This window comes from Coenobita brevimanus, chromosome 110, assembly GCF_032717465.1.
Source record: "Coenobita brevimanus isolate Jiangsu-jjx chromosome 110, ASM3271746v2, whole genome shotgun sequence".
In the NCBI taxonomy this organism is placed as follows: Eukaryota; Metazoa; Arthropoda; class Malacostraca; order Decapoda; family Coenobitidae; genus Coenobita; species Coenobita brevimanus.
The window spans coordinates 39,637,346-39,648,736 of NC_137063.1; positions in this window are offsets into that span (position 1 = coordinate 39,637,346).

The following is an 11,391-nucleotide window of genomic DNA, read 5'->3' on the forward strand; positions in this document are numbered from 1 at the left end:
CGAGGCTGGTTGGTGTGTTGCCCGTGGCGGTGGTGCATCAAATTCATATGAAGCATTAACACTACTCAGTCAAATTACCGCCCAGGGGAGGCTTAGGGTGATATTGCCATGGATCAAAACTGTCGCTTCTACACGTCAAATGGAAAAATGTTCATATTTTTTCTGTCATTCCTACTTCGCATTAGAATTACCTCTGTCTCTCTGTGTGTATGTTGTGTGTGTGTGTGAGAGAGAGAGAGAGAGAGAGAGAGAGAGAGAGAGTCATACAGTAGGACTACACCTGTGCATTTCGAGATGAATACAGCCTAGGCTACATGTATATTTGAAGACATTTGTGTTTATCAAAGTATACATGATTATGTATAAGTAAAGTTTATATGCATAAAGTATAAATATATATACATATATATACAGTTGTGTGCATAGATTCAAAGCTAAATACAAAACAGCATCAAAACCCGGCAAGTGTGTGTTTTTCGTATTTACATATTCCATCCTCATCCTTTTCGAATAAAAATAATTATCCAACACAGAGGCAAACAGCAAAAATGAAGGAGTGTTTACAGGCGAGGCAATACGTTTCAGTGAATCCAAAAGATAATACATATGCCGGGAGACAAGCCTGTGTTTTGATACTACAGGATATCACGCTGTAGCTGCGATGTGCTAGGCTTTTTCCATGCCAGTTAATCGAACGGCACTTGTTTTGAAATCCCAGAGTAATAATGACAATGCCCTCAAGATAGAAGGGATGCTGATCTACTCTCAATCTACTACAGGATATGAAAAGGCAATAAAAAACATAGGACGCCCTTTTTCAGTCATTATAAGGATGACAGAGAAGCTTCTTCATCACTTAACATTATGAAAAAAAAAAATAATAATAATACTTTTTTGTAGTGGACCAATACGTGAGATTGCTTCACAAATCTCACGCTGTGACATTATTAAAGTTTCTCCTCTACTGTAAAAACCAGGTGGTGATGACGGATTGGACGGGGGTGGGGAGTGAGGAGAGAAATGGGGGAGGTTGGGCGGGAGAAGGGGAAGGCAGAGTCCGGGAAGGGGAGACCAGAGGGTAGTGGGGGGGAAGGGAAAGGAGTGGGGATGAAGTGACTATAAGGTATGGAAGAGGAGGGAAAGGAGTGGGGGTAGGCGACTGGGTGGAGTGAGGGAGGGGTAAAGGTGGCACATCCAGGAAAAAACGTGAGGTGGGAAGACTATGAGCGCAGGTGTCAACTCCGCCCTGCCCCGCCCCTGGGACCCTGCCCCGCCCCGCCCCTCAGGGATAGGGCGTGGCAGAGGAGGGACAGAAACGTGGGGTAGGGGGTGACTTGGGGGGGGGGGACAGCTTCAGGGCATCGGGGCAGCTCTGGATGACGCACACACTCACCTCTACATAGACCAGTGTACATATCATCCCTCGTCACTCTTGACTCGTTTATTAATGCCCTCTCTTCTGTGCATTATTATCATTATACTTACTCTTATTACGAAGTCCAGTTTCTGCCTTTTCAATGTCCTTTTTGTATACATTAAGTAAGTCACCTACATACAGTATATTACCAGTGAATATGTATCATTCCTTGTCTCTCTCCTCTTTTATATCATTTATGTAACCTATACCGGTTTCTGCTATACGACGATTCTGATGCCCAATGAAATTATGACATGCGATGCTTTCTGTTCTGGTGCAATATCTCCTTCTGAATTCCTTTTTCTATGTACTGTTTATTACGCAGGGGTGTTTCTGCTTGACTATCTTCATTTTGCCCCTTTCTATGAATCAAACTGTAGGCGAGCTTCTGCTTTTACTAGACTGTCTACTGTATAATTATCGTCCCTATCACACATGACTTCCTTGTTAATGTCCTCTTTCTGTCAGGTAGGCCAGTTTCTACTCTAGTATGATCCATCTCAAAGTCATCTCTCTATGTTATGTGTGAGAGAGTTACTGCTCTATACAATGAATATACTGTATACCACTCCACTCTAAGTCGCCTGGTTTATTGATGCCCTCTTTCTATGTTGCATTATGTTGGCCTGGCTCTGCTCTATCATCATTTTGTTAATAGTGCTTAGATCAGTATTAAAACCAATTCCTATGTACATCACGCTGGACAGTTTCTGCTCCTTAAAGACAGTTTATCATGCCTGTCGACCTGTATCGTTCGTTACGTAGGATACTTTCTTTTATGTACTGTATTTTTGCTTGTGTAATGAAAGTTTCAGTTCATTGCTCTGTGTTAACTTTATGATCCCTATTTATGCTTTTATAATGAAACTACCAATAAATGAATGCTTAAATAATCCATATGGGTGATACGGTACAAACAGCATATCACTCGCCTCACAGTCATTAACTCCCTCAATCCCACAATGTAGTTCATACTTAATTCTTGCTGTAACCAGAAGACTTTACTGAACTTAGAGATGACCTATATTAATGCAGGTGTTAAGGCAATATCTAACCCTCCCAGTTCTAAAAGCCTCTCTCAAGGTGAATACAATCGTCTAAAAGTAGCTTGACTGAAATTTAGACCACATTCTCTGACCGAACGGGTCCCAGGGAACAATCGATTAACTTTTAGGACCGATTCCGATCGTATTACAGATTCTAGATCCGGAAAATACTTTTTGCGAAAACCTAATCAGTGACGAGAAACCCTAACCCAATATGAAGAGTGGTTTGGAAATTACGATGTCCTTGTCGAAGAGATGCGCTCCACTGTGTCTTTAGTAAATGCCATATGATTACATCCAGCTATGGAGAAACTTTTCGAACTGGAAGATTCACTGTGCAGCCTTCATTAAACCCTTCACCTCCAGGGGTTTCCTAAGTCGACTAAAATCGTTCGCCGATATCAAAAATAAACTAAGACGTCGTCGGGCTCAATTGGTTAATCTAAGACGCACGACCTCCTACTGCCTTAAAGGATCAACCAACATTCAGGGCAACTGTTACATCCTTGTCGCCTCGAAGGACGTTAACTGCACTATGGTCAGCTTGGTCACAGCTGGCAAGTATCCGTAACTCCCTGTCGTGTTCCTTTATACAGGATAATTTCCTTTACTACAGGATAATTTCCTTTATTACAGGATAATTTCCTTTATCATACAGGATAATTTCCTTTATCTACAGGATAATTTCCTTTATGTACAGGATAATTTCCTTTATCATACAGGATAATTTCCTTTATCAGTATATAAGGGAGCCCACCAGAGGTAATAATATACTAGATTTGGTTTTAGCTAATAAAGAAAATATCATTAGTGATATAGAGGTTGGTGGACGACTTGGTAATAGCGATCATGAAGAAATTAAGTTCAAATTTATTTGGGATGTCTGTTCCACTGAAAATACCTCCACCGTTCCTAATTTTCGTCTAGGAGATTTCGATGGCTTAAGAGCTTATTTTCGAACGGTATTCCACAGGGAGATTAGCTATTGGAGGGAATGCCAGGTCAGTGTGGAATCCCAGGTCATAGGTCAGGCGCAGGAAACACCTGGAGATGTCCGTCAGGTGTCTGTGAGGGAGGAGGTGGTAGATAGGAATGTAGTCCAGGTGACGGAAATTAACTCAGCTACAGTACCAAGCAGACGTTCAACCAGTGAGAAGTATAACGAGTTAATAAATATAATACACGGAGGCCAAGATAGATATATTCCTTCAAAGCCGTTTAGAACTAATAATTCGGAACCTAGATGGTTAAACAACAGATTAAAATCTCTCATAGGCCAAAGGGAAGGAATATATAGAAAAATAAAACGTGGAGAGGAACACTTACGTAACCGGTACACAATTTTAAATAGAGAAGTAAAGAGGGAGATAAGAAAAGCAAAGAGAAGTTATGAAATTAAGGTTGCCAGTGAATCAAAAGAAAACCCCAAGGGTTTTTATCAAATGTACCAAACGAAAAATAAAGACAGGATAGGACCACTCAGAACAGAATCAGGTGACATTACCAGTGAAGATAAAGAAATGTGCTCCATCCTAAATAATTATTTCATATCAGTATTCACCATGGAAAATCTAAGCCTGGTCCCTCAAGCAGCAAATATTTACCATGAGAATACGGAAAATATTCTTAGTAAAATAACCATTAGTAAGGAGGACGTATTGAAAGAAATTAATAAGTTAAAACCTCAAAAATCGCCAGGTCCGGACGATATATATGCAAAAATTATAAAAGAAACCAAAGAAGAATTATGTCAGCCATTTTTAACGTTATTTAATGACTCTTTAAGTTCAGGAGAAGTTCCAGAGGCGTGGAAAACCGCAAACGTAGTGCCCATCTTTAAAAGGGTGATAAATCAGCTGCGTCGAATTATCGTCCGATAAGTCTAACGTCAATAGTAGGAAAAATGTTAGAGTCAATTTTGGCAAATAAGATTAGAGAACACTTAGAAAGATTTAATCTTATAAACGAAAGTCAGCACGGATTCAGGCAAGGACGATCCTGCCTCACAAATTTGTTGTCATTCTACTCGGAGGTCTATGAGGCAGTAGATAGCGATAAAGCTTACGATGTTATTTATCTGGACTTTAGTAAAGCTTTTGATAGGGTCCCACACGAAAGGTTAGTTAGAAAGGTTCGAGCACACGGTATAGACGGCGATATCTTAAAATGGATAGAATCCTGGCTGAAAGGACGAAAGCAGAGAGTATTAATAAATGGAACTAAGTCGGACTGGGGATTAGTAACTAGCGGTGTACCACAGGGTTCAGTACTCGGTCCCTTATTATTTATCATATATATAAATGATCTAGACTTAGGAGTCAATAGCAGAATCAGCAAATTTGCCGACGATACAAAAATAGGGCGTATCATTAACTCGACTGACGATTGCCATAACTTACAGAAAGACCTCGATACATTGTCCAAATGGTCTAAAACTTGGCAAATGGAATTTAACGTTGAAAAATGTAAAGTACTTAACGTAGGCAAGACCATTGGAGATACTAAATACAGCTTAGATAACAAAGAAATTAGCAAGTCGGAATGCGAGAGAGATCTAGGAGTTATGATTAGTAACGACCTTAAACCTAGGCAACAGTGTATTAATGCGAGAAATAAAGCAAATAGGGTCCTAGGATTTATTTCGAGAAGCGTGAGCAATAGATCATCTAAAGTAATACTAAAACTTTATCTAGCATTAGTAAGGCCACATTTAGACTACGCAGTACAATTCTGGTGTCCTTACTATAGAATGGATATTAATTCGTTAGAAAATGTACAGAGAAGAATGACTAAAATGATACATGACGTCCGGAACCTGTCATATGAAGACAGACTGAAAAGACTAAGTCTGCATTCGCTAGAGAGGCGTAGAGTAAGGGGAGACTTAATTGAGGTGTTTAAGTGGATGAAGGGTATAAATAAGGGAGATATTAGCAAGGTACTTAAAGTGAGCATACAGGATAGAACTAGAAATAATGGTTTCAAACTAGAAAAATTCCGTTTCAGTAAGGAAATGGGTAGAAATTGGTTTGGTAATAGAGTAGTAGACGAATGGAATAAGCTACCTAGTAAAGTAGTTGCTGCCTCTTCCATTGAGAGTTTCAAGCATAGGCTAGATAAGCATATGACAAATAAGGGGTGGATATAGAATAAAGAAAATCTTATAACCAATACTAATTCAAAAATAAATTTACTTTTCAGGTTACACTATGATAGTCTCTATTCTCCTTTCACACTTTCCTGTAAAATGTCCACGCCAGTTTTTCTATACGGCGTGGTGTTCTTTCTGACTTTTTCCTGCCGGCTTCGGCTGGAGGGTTTGGAGGGCGGGGGAGAGCCTTCTTCTTTGCTGTCCTTATCTCATTCTAGTAGTTCAGTTACTCTTCTAGGAGCTGCCTAGCATGGGCCAACCGGCCTACTGCAGTTATCCTCTCTTCTTATGTTCTTATGTTCAGACTAAAGGGATGATTTGACTGGTAACCGAGAAAACTCATCCCTACTTCATGACTAAGGTTCACCTAATTTCAGGCAATTTGTACTTAAAATTCGAGCTGTGGTAGTAGCCCAGTTCAATCGGACGATACCAAACCAACTGTTCCTCTATTGTTGTTGTTGTTCAGTAACCCCAGATTGTCTGGCCGTGCACATCCATCAACCGCAGGAAAGCAAACACCCCTGCTGGGCCGTCCCGTGCAGTGAACTGATGTTCCCTTGCGGCAGATAGCACCTAGCCACAACGAGGGTCGTGGAAAAATGTGGAGGTTTGGTTCCCGGATGGACGCCGCATTTGCGTCTCCCCACCCAGTTGACAGGGTCACCATAACAGGCTTCACATCACCCCGTTATTCTGGACTATATGACCACCATCCGGCGCTGGAAGTTGTTTCCTAGGTTACAGGAAACCATTTGGCTTGTCACTTAGTGTAGAGCCACTTGAAGTAACGAGAGGAATAATAAAAAGTGACAGGAAAGATGACAGAAATTCGAAACCTGAGGGCAGACGCAGAAAAAGAATGATTAAGGTGACGGAAGAAGTAGGCATCATTACATACAGTGAGTGGATGATGGTCGCTAAAACGTACCATCCACATTACCTTCGTGCAATGAGTGTACAACAAGCGACCATCAGCCAGAGAGTGAAAGGGTTGGGGGGGAGCGCTGGTGCAGTGGTCCGTATGTACATCTCACATCAGGAAGGAACCGAGTTCGATTCTGGGGATGGTCAAACTGGTAGACTCTTTGTTCCCCCACTGCACCTATTCAACCAACGGTGTAACTGGATGAAAATACGATTATAGCCTGTCGTATTCTAGAGGATGATTGTGTATTAGTAAAAACTGATTGCTTGTCCTAATGCTCTTCGTCGAGTCGACAGGCTTTATCTTAAGCCTTCTTCTTTACCCCAACGACGGAGCAAAAAAGCTTTTCTTAGAGCTTCCACCCACCTAAGGCTGAGGGAACGAGCTACCCAGTCCTCCAAATCCAGGAGCTTTATTTTCACCTTCGTCTACGTCCATCTTGTTCTTGCTTTAGTCCTCTTCCTTATACTCATCATCTTCGGAGTCATCCTCCTCCTCAGGGAAGTCCTCGTTGTACACGACTTCATCTGCTTCAAGCGGAACCTTCAAGAAACAGCTTACATCACTATATTCCGTAATAAGTGCTACATCAGTCCCTTATACGGAGGGAGAGCCTCCCTCTACAGAAAAAAAGCGTGGGATCTTCCTCTTGGCCTTCTTCCCAGCCATTCTTGCGCAACTCCTTCGCCATTTTCTGTGTCCTCCTCCAGCATATAGAGTTCACCCAGTATCTCGCTCCACACCTCATCTTCATCTGAATCTCTCTTGGGGCGACTTTCTTAATACTGAAATTACTATGAAACAACAACTGAACGAGAGAGGCGTCCTTAATCCCCAGGGAAGAACTGTCACCCTTGTGCTTGATAATCGACATTTAAGTTATGGTTTAAGTCAGGTGGATTCTCTATGACTTAAGCTTCACTGTCTTTGCGTAGTCATTCGCGCATGTGGTTTATATCATCTTAGGTTAGCGAACTGCATACAGATACTGCCCTTCAGAATTATGTCTAGTAACTTTCGTTTTCCTGCGTCATTACAGATTTCTTTCATCAACTTTCATTAGCTTGTACTTTTCTTGCTAACACTTACTTCTGAGTCCACTAATATTCATTTATACGTATCATCATCAGTTGTATATTCATCAGTATAAACCATTGGTTCTAATCACGGATCTGTTGAACTGTTACTTATAAAATAACGGTATTTATGTTTGCTCGCGTGTGAGGTTTTACTGGGTTGCGAGAATAATCTGCTTTACAGTCAGGCATGAATAAGTCGAAACGACCTTCACGGAAACTATCCGGTGCTGTTCACCCACACTCCGAGCCTTCGTAGAAAACTTTAAAATCTTTTTCATCATTACCACTGCCACATTCACAGTCCAATTCCAGCTACTGTGAACTGGACTGGCAGGATTCGTAATGAGAAACAGAAAGCACACAAACAAGAAGTCTAAGAGATATACCAATACATAAAATTCACATACAACAAGTACATATAAGTGCTGTCATATTATATCTTAATGTGAATACTCTTTTTTATGTGTGGATGCATTACTGGGCCTCGTGAACGGGCTATCTACCGCATGTCCAGCGGCAAATACATGAAAATATAGTTAACATCCACAACCGGTTCAAAAATACCCCCATCTAAACTGCTTATCCCTCTCGATCCCAGTTAAAACGAATTAACCCTTTCTGGACCAAGACACATTTTGACGTCTACTCTTGTTATCCGCAGGCGATTTTTATTCAGCTCAGGGTAGATCTTTCATTGCCTAGGGGTTCAAGAAGGTGATATCCAACCCCTCAAGTTGAAAAAGGTCTCTCCTAAGCTGAAGCAGATAGTTCCACCGAGAAATTCAAAAGACGTCACCGTAGAGAAAGGGTTAAAAGTCTTTCCCAACATTGCTGAATTATCCAAACCCAACTCTGTCACGGTCCAAATGGATATCTTATTCTGGCTAACTCTCGACAATTTTATTAACTTTAAACTACGACAAATGCATCACAGTCTATGGATGAACCACTTCCGTCCAAAGGCGTATGTTTCTACTCTCCAGACGATTTCATTCAGCCTGGATGGACTCCTCGAACTGGAGGGGTTGGGTACAGGTTTCACAAGTTCTTTCACGACAAGAGGTATTAACAAAGAGTAAAACTATCCAACGGTAGCAGGAATAAAGTAAGAAAAAATCATCGTCCAGCCTATCCCACCATCCCTGATATACGTCAAACTCAACTATCCCTGTCCCAATTCCTACCCCTACAGACCTTGAAATATTCCAACTTGACACTCCTATCTATCGACCTGAAATTTTCGACCAAATATTGTCATCTATATCGACCACAGTTATCTCGACTTCCAAACGTCCCTACCTCATCCCTGAAAATACTCCCCAGAATATATCACGACTTCAAACCAAATAACTCTTAACTTAGCCTCAAAATAACGCTCACACACACACACACACACACACACACACACACACACACACACACACACACACACACACACACCGAACATAAGCAAATACAATTCTAACACGCCCCGACCCGAACCGACCGATCCCGACGAAGCGAATGAATGCCGAGAGGTGGTCGGGCTGTGGTGTAGCTGTCGAGAGGGACGAGGATGGTAAGCTGGTATTATTAAGTATGATTGGTCTATGTTAGGTGTCGGGCCCTGAGCTCGGGTATACCTGGATTTGATGGTGTGTGTGTGTGTGTGTGTGTGTGTGTGTGTGTGTGTGTGTGTGTGTGTGTGTGTGTAAATACCCCCTGCCCTAGCATAAAAGAATACAAATGTGTGTTAGGCCTCTCACTTACACCACATCAGCCTGACACAGTAAATTATTGATTCGTCGCCATCAACAATGACCCTCTGAGTAATGCAATTAAAAGTGTCCTCAAGCAACATTCACTTATTGCCATTCATTAATTACACCTGCAGCCTAAAAACACAGATAAGCCTCAGGTACAACAACGATGATTATGATGATGATGATGATGGTGATGATGATGATGATGATGATGATGATGATGATGATGATGATGATGATGATGATGACGAACACTACCCCACGTTATGAAACCCTGGGGGCATGACCAAACCCTAAGTATAATTGCAGTTTTAATTAATATTCTAGATCAGATTTCTTGGAACATTGAGACACACACTCACGCGCGCGCACAAACTCTCTCTCTCTCTCTCTCTCTCTCTCTCTCTCTCTCTCTCACACACACACACACACACACACACACACCTCATATTGTTTGGTGCATTGTGTACTGGTGGCTCTAAATTGGCTCTCAGGGTGTACGAGGAGGAGGCGCAGCGGTGAGTCTTACTGTAATAAACTCTCAGCTCTCAGATTATGGTCTTGACCCTTGTGGTGTTGGCTTCACGAGCTAATGAAAACCCCACGGTGTGTATATGAGCCGGCTGGTGTTTATGTATGAAGTGGTTCATATACACTACAGTATATGTAAAAGGTTCACACTTTACATATACACACTACACATACTGTACTAGGAGTGTTTATGTATGGGCCTGCTGTCGACCGTTTATCCGCTATTCATAGGAGTTGTGCTGAATTACCTAACGTTATGCCATAATCACTTGAATCAGATGACTGTTTTATTGGACTGTTCTTGTCACTTCCACACAATTTTATTCAACTTGAGACAGGCCGGTGTATGAAGTGTTTCGGATGTGGTGGTTAGAAAACTATACATCACCCATATGAAGAGGTGCGATGAAAGAGGCAAAATAATGTATTAACTACATGAAATCATAGAGCATTGGACTGCTTGCTTCCTGCTGCTACCTGACAATTTTAGTCAATTTAGGATAGGTCTCTTATCCAAGGGGATAATGAAGACTATATCTAACTCCTTCAGTTTGAAAAGCCTGCCCAAAGCTGAACGTAATCGTCTATAAGAAGCAGGACTAAAACATGAATGACATTGGTCTGCAGTGAAGGGGAAATATATATGTGTTGCATTATCCCTTCAGTACGAATAAGTCTTTTGCAGTTTTGTTCTTGCTGCCGCCAGACTATTTAGTTTACCTTATGAGACCTCTCGAAGTGAAGAGGTTAAAACAGAACCCCTCTGGTATACTTTGTTATTTTGTCCAGCCGCTAAGTTTGATTCCCGTCATTCTTTTTTCTTACAAGCCCCTTAACTAGTCTAGTGTTCCTATTCTTCACCATATTCTATTTCTGTTCCACTGCTATGGACCATCAATTACCCTTATCCAACAGGCTTTTACATTCTTCAGTGCTTCCGAACCTTCTTCAAGCCCTTTATTCTTCCTTCATTCTGCATCACATTCGTTCTATTATTTTCTCTTTTACCTTTTTTTTTCCTAGTTCTTCTGTCTTTCAATATCTAACATTCTCTCTCACCTTCCTTCCTACTGTGTCTTCCCTCCTCGGAATGGGTCGTTAAGCCTCTTGAGGTAGTACTTGCCCTTGCAACTCGCTCACCCTCCTCCGTTGCACTTACAATTCTGATCGCCTTTCATACTTCTCGTTATATCCTTAATAATTTTTCAGCTCTTTCTGTATTACTAATCTATCTTTACTTTTAGCTAAACTTTTCTTCATTTCTTTCCAACTTTCCTGTATAATCTCCATATATGTCTTCACTCCCCTCCCCTACTCCTCTATCCCCTTTTCTCCCCACCCTCCTTCCTTTCCTACCATTCTCCCAATTAGCCTTCCTAATCAGAGATCCTTCTCCTCCTCTTACACTCCTTCCCCTAACCCTGAATCCCCCCCTCTCTCTCCCTACATGCACCTACCTCTCTCTCTCTCTCTCTCTCTCCATCCCTGTCACTCTCC